Consider the following 11788-nt stretch of genomic DNA (forward strand, 5'->3'; position numbering starts at 1 on the left):
CATCATTTTTGACACACATGCAGTTATACTATTTACTATTATTCTATTCTTACAGGGGGGAAACAAACAGTCAAAATGTAAGAAATAAGAGCAAAAAAATCAGAATGTAATGAGCAAAAAACTGTAATGTTCTAATAATTAATAATAATGTAATTATTCACCTATATTACAAAGCTGACACAAAGTTTAGTCTTTAAATACATTTGTGTTTTGGCCTTTTTTATAAATAAATAAAATATCAAAATGCCCCCGCATACTTTGGCTTTTTAAGTATGCAGAAAAAGTTAGAACACCCAATTAGAATAAGAATCAGAAATATTTTAATTATCCCCAAAGGGAAATTAAGATTTTCAGCACAATCCCATTCAAGAGCAGACAATCATTACAGGGAAACAGAATAGGATCAAACATTACAGGGAGGCAGGACAGGATCGCTGAAGGGTCTGCCAACTTCCGGCGCCCCTTACAAAAAAGGTGAGACACAAAGGTAAAAGCTTGGGGGGGGGGGGGTCAGTCTTAACCTGGGCTCCTGGAGAGGGGGTCCAGACTGAGGCCAAGGACAACAAAAACCTCATACCCATAGCACACATTAAGTTGTGTAAGAGGGAAACGTCAAAGAACACAAAGGGCATTAAAGACATTAAAAGAGGAGAGCTGATGCAACCAACCACTTTTTGTAAAACATATACACTGTGGGTGGGGGGGAACATGGCCAGCGACAGGAGCAGACCCAACAAAGCAACCAAGAGAGCCGACTCCACCCTCGGCCGCCCACTGACTCTCGGCCAGTGTCCAGTCCGCATGGATGAGCGAGGATACGTCCATATAAGATAAGAAGCATTCAACATAAAAAATAAAGATTTAAAGAAAGTGTAGTGAGCTAATTGAAAAAACACAAACAATACTAAATTATGAATGAACGAATATGAAAAATAGCAACGCGAGTAAACAAATGTGTACCTGAACGTTAATATTTTCGTGCTGGCATAATTGTCGACACACTAGGTTATGCAGGTACACAATTATTTTATTATTCTATTCTTACAGGGAAAAACAACAGTCAAAATGTAAGAAATAAGAGCAAAAAAAATCGGAATGTCATGAGGAAAAAGCTGAGATGTTCTAATAATGTATAATAATGTGATTATTCACCTTTAATACAAAGCTGACACAAAGTTAAATACATATGTGTTTTAGCATTTGTTATAAATAAATAAAAATATCTAAATGCCCCAGCATACTTTGGCTTTTTAAGTATGCAGCCCTTGCTGGAAAAAGTTTGGACACCCTTGCTCTACAACAGGGGTGTCCAAAGTGCGGCCCGCAGCTAATTGTTTACCGGCCCGCCACACATTCTGGAAATACTATTGCAAAAATAAAAAAGAACATTACAAAAAGTGGAATGAGGTGAAATCTACCGGGAAAAAGTTGCAATGTTGACGCAAAAGCTGCCATGCAGGTTGGGTTTTTTTGCTCATTGCTCAAAAAATAATAATGATAAAAAAATCCATGTTATAATGAATTATTCTCAGGGCTCCAATTACTTCAAATATTTCACTTTAAAATGTTTTATGTGGTAAATATTGCATATATTGTGTAGTAGCCATATAAAAACATCACAAAGTTTTATTTGACAAAAGCGCATAAAACAAACAAAATAATAGTTCCAGCATAAAATGGACAGATATATCTGAAGTTCATCTTGTAACTTAAGTGTTGAACGTAAAAGAAAAACCTAATAAAAATGTATCACTTTATGAGTGGGGCATCTTTTGGATCCCAAATATATTTAGTGATTTTTTATTTATCTTTTCACTGTGATTACTCAAAAATATGAAATAATTAAAATCAATGGTGTCCTGCATTATTGATCTTTTAGGGCTCTAATTACTAAATACTGCATATTTCAGTTTTACTATAAAAAAACTAAGTTGTTTTTGACAGAAAAGCCATAAAACATTTTTTTGAATTTGTATTACGTTATATCAACTTGAAGTTGATATTGAAATTCACTGTAAGCGTTAAATAATTAAAAAAATAATAATAATCTGACCTATTTTTAACATTTTAATGACTGAGACCCTTTATGGTCCCTGGGATCCCTAAAGGTAAAATAAATTAAAAATCCATATATTTTGTTATGGTTTGAAAATGAAAAATATCAAAATGGCCCCTTCATGCTTTAATTTTTCCGTGTGCGGCCCTCAGTGGAAAAAGTTTGGACACCCCTGCTCTACAAATATGCAATTTTGTGAATTGTTGCAGTTCTGATAAAGTCCACTAGAGGGAAGCACATTTCCACGTTGTGCAGTACAGCTTGATAGCCAATTCAAAGTCGCATTGATAAACTGACGTCATGCAGTGTAATGTCAGTGTTTATTATAGCGGAAATGGGGGATATGTTTTACACATAAAGATGTTAAAAAAATCAATTTGCGTCTCGCTGAGGTTACACTTTATTAAAAAATGTTTTTTTGATAGAAACTTTCATTAGTAGATTGCACAGTACAGTACATATTCCGTACAATTGACCACTAAATGGTAACACCCGAATACGTTTTTCAACTTGTTTAAGTCGGGCTCCACGTTAATCAATTCATGGTAAACTCATGGTCGCCATGGGTTAGCTTGTGTAGCCTGCTTCCTTATACATTTAATTGTATTACCACTTATGTTGTGGAATATATATATATATATATATATATATATATATATATATATATATATATATATATATATATATATATATATATATATATATATATATATATATATATATATATATATGTATGTATGTATGTATGTATGTATGTATGTATGTATGTATGTATGTATGTATATATATATATATATATATATATATATATATATATATATATATATATATATATATATATATATATATATGTATGTATGTATGTATGTATGTATGTATGTATGTATGTATGTATATATATATATATATATATTTTTTTTTTTTTTAATTATTATTTTTATTTTTTTTAGTGTTTTTAAAAAATATATATATATTTTATAAACCTTTATTTATAAATGTCAACATTTACAAACAGTTGAGAAATAATAATCAAAGTACAAAATCAGTACAAAAACAGTACAAAAGCAGTACAAAACAGCGCCAGGGGGTTGTAAATTCAAAGTAACTAAAATAGAATGCAATATATATATATATATATATGTATATATATATATATATATATATATATATATATATATATATATATATATATATATATATATATATATATATATATATATATATATATATATATATATACATATATATATATATATAAACAAACAAAGTGCAAAGCCATAGGCTCACTCAATTTCAGTAAATAACTTAAATTTGGAACACAGCATCATCGTTTTCACAGCTTTTTGGTTATAGAGTGTTTTAACGTAGAGTTCTAATTTTTTTTTAAAGGCCCAACAAACAGGTCGGGTATTGAGAAACTTACATTTATTCATATAAAATGCTTGTGTAGCCTGTTTTATTTATTTATTACTGTTATTATTTTATTTTATTTTTTTGTGTTTTTATTTATTTTTTTTAAATTTTGTAAACCTTTATTTATAAATTTCAACATTTACAAACAGTTGAGAAATAATAATCAAAGTAAGTACAAAAACAGTACAGAAACAAAGTACAAAAACAGTACAGAAACAGTACAAAAGCAGTACAAAACAGCGCCAGGGGGTTGTAAATTCAAAGTAACTAAAATAGAATGCAATATATATATATATATATATATATATATATATATATATATATATATATATATATATATATATATATATATATAAAACAAAACAAAGTGCAAAGCCAAAGGCTCACTCAATTTCAGTAAATAACTTAAATTATTTTCATCGTTTTCACAGCTTTTTGGTTGTTAGAGGTAGAGAGTGTTTTAACGTAGAGTTCTATCCATCCATCCATTTTCTACCGCTTGTCCCTTTTTGGGGTCTAATTCTTTTTTAAAGGCACAAAAAACAGGTCGTGTATTGAGAAACTTACATGTTTTAATATAAAATGCTTGTGTAGCCTGCTTCTTTATACATTTAATGTTATAACCGCTTATGTAGTGGAATATATTTTCTATTTTATTTATTTATTACTATTATTATTTAATTTTTTTTGTGTGTTTTTATCTATTTATTTATTTATTTTTAATTTGATAAACCTTTATTTATAAATTTCAACATTTACAAACAGTTGAGAAATAATAATCAAAGTAAGTACAAAAACAGTACAAAAACAGTACAAAAGCAGTACAAAACAGCGCCAGGGGGTTGTAAATATATATATATATATATATATAAACAAAGTGCAAAGCCATAGGCTCACTCAATTTCAGTAAATAACTTAAATTTGGAACACAGCATCATCGTTTTCACAGCTTTTTGGTTGTTAGAGGTAAAGAGCGTTTTAACGTAGACTTCTAAATCTTTTTAAAAGGCACAAAAAAACAGGTCGGGTATTGAGAAACTTACATTTATTCATATAAAAGGCTTGTGTAGCCTGCTTCCTTATACATTTAATTTTATAATCACTTATGTTGTGGAATATATATATATATATATATATATATATATATATATATATATATATATATATATATATATATATATATATATATATATATATATATATATATATATATATATATATATATATATATATATACATATATATATATATATATATATATTTTTTTTTTTTTTTTTAATTATTATTATTAAAATTTTTTGTGTGTTTTTTTATTTATTTGATTTTATAAACCTTTATTTATACATTTCTACATTTACAAACAGTTGAGAAATAATAATCAAAGTAAGTATAAAAGCAGTACAAAAACAGTACAAAAGCAGTACAAAACAGCGCCAGGGGGTTGTAAATATATATATATATATATATATATATATATATATATATATATATATATATATATATATATATATATATATATATATATATATATATATATATATATAAACAAAGTGCAAAGCCATAGGCTCACTCAATTTCAGTAAATAACTTAAATTTGGAACACAGCATCATCGTTTTCACAGCTTTTTGGTTGTTAGAGGTAAAGAGCGTTTTAACGTAGACTTCTAAATCTTTTTAAAAGGCACAAAAAAACAGGTCGGGTATTGAGAAACTTACATTTATTCATATAAAAGGCTTGTGTAGCCTGCTTCCTTATACATTTAATTTTATAATCACTTATGTTGTGGAATATATATATATATATATATATATATATATATATATATATATATATTTTTTTTTTTTTTTTTTTTTTTTTTTTTTATTATTATTATTAAAAATTTTTGTGTGTTTTTTTATTTATTTGATTTTATAAACCTTTATTTATACATTTCTACATTTACAAACAGTTGAGAAATAATAATCAAAGTAAGTACAAAAGCAGTACAAAACAGCGCCTGGGGGTTGTAAATTCAAAGTAACTAAAATAGAATGCAAAAAAAAAAAAAAAAAAATAAAAAAAAAAAAAAAATATATATATATATATATATATATATATATATATATATATATATATATATATATATATATATATATATATATATATATATATATATATATATATATATATATATATATATATATATATATATATATAAAACAAAGTGCAACGCCATAGGCTCATAAAAGTTCTGTAAATAATTTAAATTTGGAACACAGCATCATTGTTTTCACAGCTTTTTGGTTGTTAGAGGTAGAGAGTGTTTTAACGTAGACTTCTAATTATTTTTTAAAGGCACACAAAACAGGTCGGGTATCGAGAAACTTACATTTATTCATCTAAAATACTTGTGTAGCCTGCTTCCTTGTACATTTAATGTTATAACCACTTATGTAGTGGAATATTTTTCGTCCCATTGTTAGAATGCATGACGCAAAACAAGTCTAGTAATAATAATAAGGCGCTTTCTGGAACTGTCATCATGGATTCTTCTGACGTCACACTGACGCCAGATATCTCGTGTTACGTTTGAGGGCCCATCGTACAATCGGACATCCGACCCGTGAATCCCCCGCAAAGAGGGCACGACTCGGCTTCAACGATACTCTTTTAAGGAGAAAATCAAAGCGAATGACGTTTATGAAGCATTTTATTTTGTTTGTTTTTATATTTGAGGCCACAACATATATTGGCAGGATTGTTTGTGCGGGAGCTAAGCGAATACAATAAAGCAATGTATATTATTCAGATATAGGGTATATATCGGTGTTGTAAGAATATTTAAAAAAAAGAAAGATTTTATTAATTTTTTTGGTATAAACTGCGTCGACAATTCCTCACATGGCAAAATTTCCGACCGCCTTGAATGTGACCACACAGCAAGGTTCCTCCCTGCACGAGAGTAGAAGCTGCCACATTGAAGAGGAACAAAAAGGCAGCCTGACGCTTTCCGCACTCGCTCATCTTTCTCCGGGCTAGTCACTGGATTTCAATGTTCTGCCTGCGCTTTGTAAGTAATCCCAAACAACAACAACACTATCGATATCTTTTGTCGGGTGCGATCGGAGCAAACACAACACACACACACACACACACAAAAGGCAGGGATTAGCATTAGCATGTTAGCACAAGTTGTACGTTGCAGCCACGTTAACGTTAGCCATTTTTCGGCGGAAAGCTGTTAAAAGCATTATTTAGACACTTTTACCGCCCGTTACACTTTTATTCACTGCACAAGTTGACGACCAAGTTAAGGGTGATAATGCGAATCGGATTCCGCGATAACATTCGCGATAGGTTTAAGTCTAGCTAGCTAGCTAGCGCGCTAGCTCGCTAACTAGCAGTTACCATCTTTAAAACGGTCACGACTAACATTTAACCGACATTTTCCGAAAATATTTTATTCAAGCTTCTCCCAACGCGGTGTTGTTGTGTTTAAACTCGCTCAAACCGTGTCAAGTCTGCACTTAATAATACGAGCTGATGTTATCGTCAACCTTAGCTAGCCTAGCTCCGGGCTTATCAGAGAGAGGGAAAAAAAAGTATTTATGTAACGTTCAGGATTTATTTGTTTATTGTTCAAATATAATAATGACATGTTTAAATCCGATGCTTATAGTTCTTTGTGTTGTGTGCACTAGGGCTGTCCCGATCCAGGTTTTTGCACTTCCGATCCGATACCGACGTTGTTTTTGCACTTCCGATCCGATACTGGCATATCCGAGCTTGTATTAAAGCAGCAAATATAGAGTGGGCCAAAATTTAAAACTGAACAAAGCCGCGGGCCAAGGTTGAACGAATTAACCTTGTGTGATGACTGTATTATGATGATAGTATATATCTGTATCATGAATCATGATACAGACCCAGACTTAAACAAGTACAAAAACTTATTTGGGTGTTACCATTTAGTGGTCAATTGTACGGAATATGTACTTCACTGTGCAACTTACTAATAAAAGTCTCAATCAATCAATCAAAACATTTTAATAGGGATCCAAACAAGTTTTGCATTGAATATTGAACAAGCAAGGCTTATATAACATTATAGTGACATGCAAATGCAATTAATAATAATAATAAAAAAATATCAATGGCATATCAAATACAATTTAAATAACAATTGAATGCCTCTTCTCTATTTGCAGCCTTATGAGGTAAATATCAACATTATAAATGAAACATTAACTTTTTCCACAGACTAATACATTTTAAAATAAAATAATGAATACACCAACCATTCAGGACTTTAAACTGCTCAGTTTGCAACACACTGATCTAATCTGATGTGCCCAAGCCAGATACCTGGCATCTTTTCTTGGATGCTAGTTCATTAATGTCGGGGCTCAGGTTTTGAGCTGAGGCAACCTTCATTATCGAACGAAGGTGTTCATCAGTCATCATATCTTGTAGTCCACCCAGGCCAAGATTCTTGGGCGTGCCTTAAAGGCACTGCCTTTAACGTCCTTTACGGCATGTCGTCACGTCCGCTTTTCATTTAGTCCAACGAGTGCTGGCCCAGTCACATAATATGTGCGGCTTCTGCACGCACACACAAGTGAATGCAACGCATACTTGATCAACAGCGTTACAGGTTTTACTGTGGGTGGCCGTATAAACAACTTCAACACTGTTAGAAATATACGCCACACTGTGAATCCACACCAAACAAGAATGACAAACACATTTCGAGAGAACATCCGCACCGTAACACAACATAAACACAACAGAACAAATACCCAGAACCCTTTGCAGGACTAACTCTTCCAGGACTCTACAATATACACCCCCGCTACCACCAACCCCCCACACACACCTTGTAGCTAATATATCTGTATATATATTATTCTGTACACATATAATGTATATATTCGTATATATGTTAGATTTTTTTATCGCTATATTAGTCTATTTATACCGGCATTGTCCTTTCCGTCATTGTAACTGAGCTACTGTGTTGAACAATTTCCCTTGTGGATCATTAAAGTTTGTCTAAGTGCCGCGACCGCCCTCGTCTTTCACCGTAATGCCCTAAAAAAATTGACGAACCTTTGCGGCAAGAACATGCCGTGACCGCCCGTGACTTTTTACTTGTTAGTGGACGAGGGATGTAACAGTAAACGGTATAATGATAATTTGCGATAGTTAGTCCATCCATCCATCCATTTTCTTCCGCATAGCCGAGGTCGGGTCGCGGGGGCAGCAGCCTAAGCAGAGAAGCCCAGACTTCCCTCTCCCCAGCCACTTCGTCCAGCTCCTCCAGGGGGATACCGTATTTTTCAGACTATAAGTCGCAGTTTTTTTCATAGTTTGGCCGGGGGTGCGACTTATACTCAGGAGCGACTTATGTGTGAAATTATTAACACATTAGCGTAAAATATCAAATAATATTATTTAGCTCATTCACGTAAGAGACTAGACGTATAAGATTTCATGGGATTTAGTGATTAGGAGTGACAGATTGTTTGGTAAACGTATAGCATGTTCTATATGTTATAGTTATTTGAATGACTCTTACCATAATATGTTACGTTAACATACCAGGCACGTTCTCAGTTGGTTATTTATGCCTCATATAACGTACACTTATTCAGCCTGTTGTTCACTATTCTTTATTTATTTTAAATTGCCTTTCAAATGTCTATTCTTGGTGTTGGATTTTATCAAATAAATTTCCCCCCAAAAATGCAACTTATACTCCAGTGCGACATATATATGTTTTTTTCCTTCTTTATTATGCTGGTGCGACTTATACTCCGGAGCGACTTATAGTCCGAAAAATACGGTAGTTAGTAGCAATAGTTAGTAATACTGTTTAATTTTTTGAGTTCCTGAAAAAAACGTCATTTATGAATGCATTTTTGGCATGCGCTCTAGTGTCGTTTGGCTTGATTATCATGGCGGACTAATGACACAGACTTTGCTGTGGAGATTTCCCCCTCGGAGTAAACAGAACCAAGCGCCTGGTTTAATGTCGTTATCCCTCGCTTCCCGCCGTGCGTTAAAGAGCGCACTGCTGTGTTTAGATGGAGACAAGTGTGGACGACTGTACTCAGTGGCTTAGTGGTTAGAGTGTTAGACCGCCCTCGTCTTTCGCCGCAATGCCTTAAAAAAATTTAACAATGTTTGCGGCCAGAACATGCCGTGACCCCCCCTTGACTTTTTACTTGTTAGTGGACGAGGGATGTAACCGTAAACGGTATAATGATCATTTGCGATAGCTAGTAATACTGTTTAATTATTTTAATTACTGAAAAACCGTCATTTATGAATGCATTTTTGTCAACACCAAGTCAGGCGCATGCGCACTAGCGTCGTTTGGCTTGATTATCATGGCGGACTAACGACACTGACTTTGCTGCGGAGATTTCCCCCTCGGAGTAAACGGAACCAGGCGCTTGGTTTAACGTCGTTTTCCCTAGCTTCCCGGTGTGCGTTTAACTAAGCGCCCTGCTCTGTTTAGATGGAGACAGGTGTTGACGACTACTCAGTGGCCTAGTGGTTAGAGTGTTAGACCGCCCTCGTCTTTCACCGTAATGCCCTAAAAAAATTGACCAACGTTTGCGGCAAGAACATGCCGTGACCCCCCTTGACTTTTTACTTGTTAGTGGACGAGGGATGTAACAGTAAACTGTATAATGATGATTTGCGATAGTTAGTAATACCGCTTAATTTTTTTAATTAACAAAAAACCGTCATTTATGAATGCATTTTTGGCAACACCAAGTCAGGCGCACGCGCACTAGCGTCGTTTGGCTTGATTATCATGGCGGACTAACGGCACGGACTTTGCTGCGGAGATTTCCCCCTCGGAGTAAACGGAACCAAGCGCTTGGTTTAACGTCATTTTCCCTCGCTTTCCGCCGTGCGTTTAAGAGCGCCCTGCTATGTTTAGATGGAGACAGGTGCGGACGACTGTATTCGGTGGCCCAGTGGTTAGTGTCCGCCCTGAGATCGGTAGGTTTCGAGTTCAAAGCCCGGTCGAGTAATACCAAAGACTATAAAAATGGGGCCCGTTTCCTCCCTGCTTGGCACGCAGCATCAAGGGTTGGAATTGGGGGTTAAATCACCAAAAATGATTCCCGGGCGCGGCCACCGCTGCTGCCCACTGCTCCCCTCATCTCCCAGGGGGTTATCAAGGGTGATGGGTCAAATGCAGAGAATAATTTCGCCACACCAAGCGTGTGTGTGACAATCATTGGTACTTTAACAATATTGGAGACGCTTGTCCCCACACTAAAAGTATACAGTGCAGGAGAAAACTTTTTAATGTTTTGCAGCAGGCGATGTGTCGTGAACTTTGTCACTGCTTGTTTATAAAGTCTTTACTTTGTTTACTGGGATGTTCACTCCTCCTTTATGTAACTGCAAACTGTGTCAGTGTTCAAATAACATCAATACTGGCTAAAATGTTTTGTCGTCTCATCGAACTGAACGCAGGCTTTGAAGATTGTGTATTCGATGTGAGAGGTGTCGCTCTTTATTTTTGTTGGCCAAACTGTTGTACTGAAACACTAGAGAGGCGTTGGACAAGAACAAAGGTTGTCTATTAGATTTCATCTTCATTAGCCAAGCTGCTTTGTGTTTTATTTTGATAGCAAAAAGTAAACACGATAGATTAATTCCTTCAGGAGAGTTCCCTCAGGAATATTTTTTTTTACATTGTGTTTTTTTTCATGTCACTAAGGTGTTACTTCCAAAATCATTCATGTGACACATCATTTTGTTAATGTTTTATTGTGTATAGTTAATTCCTATATGATATAATTCTGCTCACACTCTTAATGGATCTGTCCCGACACAGCATCTACATCTACATATAAATGTACATCACTTAAAAAATAAAAACTCTCTCTATCAAAATGTAAACAGAGATAAAGGCATCATGTAATGACAAAAAGCTGACAAGTTGATGTTATTAATGAATAAAAAAACTAATGTTTGTTTATAAATGTATGGATAACGTTTATTTATAGCCTTTTTATTAGACATTACAAATGACATGATGGTATTACGTTCACACCCCAACACTGCTTTACCTAACAATCAGTAATCATAATTTCAATATTGCTAACAATAATCCTAATTATTACTTTGGCCATAAATGGCAGCCCTAGATCTCATACATGAACACTATTTTTTATCTATTTTATATATATATATATATATATATATATATATATATATATATATATATATATATATATATATAATATATATATATATATATATCCTGCCTCAAAAGAAAATGTTTGCCTTGGTGCCCTAAAATATGAGCC

The sequence above is a fragment of the Entelurus aequoreus genome, linkage group LG20 (assembly GCF_033978785.1).
Source record: "Entelurus aequoreus isolate RoL-2023_Sb linkage group LG20, RoL_Eaeq_v1.1, whole genome shotgun sequence".
Taxonomy (NCBI): domain Eukaryota; kingdom Metazoa; phylum Chordata; class Actinopteri; order Syngnathiformes; family Syngnathidae; genus Entelurus; species Entelurus aequoreus.